Genomic DNA, 2,734 nt, shown 5'->3' on the forward strand with positions numbered 1-2,734 from the left:
TCGAAAAGGCCACAGATTCCTTCCCCATTGTCTTCAGGCTCGGCATGCTCCCGGACTGGAAAGGAGTGATAGAGATGCGGGATTGGCTTAGTCAACCCTTGGTCCTTTTTCCTCTTCATCTTTACATCATCATCTGTGGGGATGTACCCCAAACAATACTTTGATCCTGTAGCAAGGACCGGAACAGGCTCGACGATCCCTTGGGCGTTCCTTCCTAATCCGAAACCTGGTTCGAATCCGCTCTGCAGCATTACCGTGGCGATCATTCTGTACACGGCTGGCATGGGAGTCTGCGGGGCCAAGCTCTCATCGGTGGCGTTTACCAACTCCACCGTGTAGAAGTCTGAACTCTGCGGAGTTTCGTCCAAGACCGGCACCTGCTTGCCTGAGCGGCTCTTTTCACCATGAATAACTAGTTCTTCATTTTTCCATACTAGTTTCATCACCTGGTGGAGAGTGGAGGGGACGGCTCAAGCCATGTGAATGAATGGCCTTCCCAAAAGGAGGTTATAACTGGTGTCGATATCCAACACCTGGAATTTTGCCTCGAACTCTGCGGGGCCCATTTGGATGGTCAAGTTCACCGCTCCTAATGTGTCTCTCTGCACACCGTCGAATGCTCTCACATTGACCTGATTTTGCTCCAACTTCCCGAGGTCAAACCTCAACTGCTTCAGTGTGGACAGGGGGCATATGTTCAAACCAGATCCATCGTCTACCAAAACGCGGTTGATGACCTTTCCGCGGCATATCACGGTGATGTGTAGAGCTTTGTTATGGGCCCTCCCTTCGGCCGGCAATTCATCATCGCAGAAACTAATGTGGTGTCCCCGAATGACTTGGTGAATCATAGCAGCTACATTGTCGCTGCTCGTACCAGAGGGCACATATGTGTCATCCAAGGCTTTCATCAAAGCCTGTCTGTGGGACCAGGAGCTCATCAGCAGGGCCCACACCGAAATCTGGGCTGGAGTCTTCTCCAAGTGCTTGACGATGGAGTAATCTTTGGGCTGCATTCTCCTCCAGAACTCCTCAGCTTCTGCTTCGCTGATCGGTCTCTTGGCATGATCTTTCTTTTGTCCTCCGAGAGCAAGCTCGTCAGGAGTGTAACATCTGCCAGATCTAGTCATGCCTTGAGCCACGGCCGTTTCAATAACAAACTTGGGCTTGGCGAGAGTCTTTGCGGGCACCAAGGCAACAGCCTTTGCAGGTGTCAGAATGACAAACTCTCCCTTTTCCCTTACGCTCAAAGAAGCGACAGCCTTTTCCAAGTCTTCCTGAACAACAGGAGTAATTCTCTTGGCTTCACGCTCATCTTCGTCAGTTTCTATCATGTTGATGTTTCCACCCCCATGATTTGGTAACGGATTCGTGTTGACGTTTGGCGCCGCAGGCTGAAGGGAGACCACTTCCTGGTCAATCAAGTCCTGGATCTTGTGCTTGAGATTGATACAGTCTTCTGTATCATGTCCAACACTGTTGGAATTATAAGCACATCTCTGCTCCGGTCTATAGAATCTAGAATTGACATCCACGGGCTTTGGCCCCACAGGGTGGATGTATCCGGCCGCGGATAATCTTTCGAACAATTTAGTTCTGCTTTCAGCCAACGCGGTGAAGCCTCTGGAGGGCTTCTTCTCAAACCTGGGGCGAGGGGGGTCATACCCGCTCTGTTGAGGGGGAGGGACTTGTTGATAACTGCGGGCATTTGGTCGTGGAGCTTGGGTTCTGGGGTAGGGATTTGTTTGGTGGTTTGGCATTGGGGCTTGGTAATTTGGATGGGGGCTTTGATATGCTGGGGTTTGTATTTGATATGCGGGAGACGGTGCTCGATAGCTTGGCTGTACATTAGCGTAGCTGGGAGCGACATTTTGGTAATGGGGAGGGACTTGATAAGCTTGGGGGTAGTTTGGATATGTGGAGGGAAAATTTTGGGGAATCGGGGGTAGATTCTGATACGACACAATATGGGCCTCTAGATAAGTGGGGCGGCATTGTAGTGGCCGGAATGATTTGAGTGTGGATGGTAGGCTTGATGAGGCTTTGATGGAGGATTGGAGCGGCCTTGGGGACGTGGTAAGTTTCTGGGGATTTTTCTTCCCCCGTGTGAGATAGCGTTAACCTCCTCTCTTTTCTTCCTTACCAGTCCGGAAGACCCAGGCGATGCAGACACTCGGGCTATCTTTCCCGACTTCAGGTCATCTTCGATAGTCTCACCTACTTTGACTATCTCGGCAAACTTGGCACCGATTAATAAGATGACTCTGTCATAATACTCGGGCTCCTGCACCCGTATGAACACCTCTACAATCTCCTTTTCTGTCATCGGAGGCCTCACCCTCGCTGCCTCCTTCTTCCATCTGTACGCGAACTCTCGATAGCTTTCTGTGGGCTTCTGCTTCATCTTTTCCAAGGAGTACCGATCAGGGACTATCTCGACGTTGTATGCAAACCTGTCGATGAAATCCTTAGCCAGTGCGCTCCAACTGGGCCATTGTCGAGTCTCGTGGGACGTGAACCATTCCAAGGCCTCACCGCACAGGCTCCGGCTGAACAACCTCATCAGCAACGCTTCATCTTTGCCAACTCCCACGAGTTGGTCACAGTACGCTCTTAGGTGTGCCATGGGGTTTCCCACCCCTCCGAAGTTATCAAACTTCGGTATCTTGAACCCTTCAGGCAGGTTCAAGTCTGGGTGGATGCATAGTTCTGCGTAGCTTAACCCGGCGACGTC

This window comes from Solanum pennellii, chromosome 6 (genome assembly GCF_001406875.1).
Source record: "Solanum pennellii chromosome 6, SPENNV200".
Taxonomy (NCBI): domain Eukaryota; kingdom Viridiplantae; phylum Streptophyta; class Magnoliopsida; order Solanales; family Solanaceae; genus Solanum; species Solanum pennellii.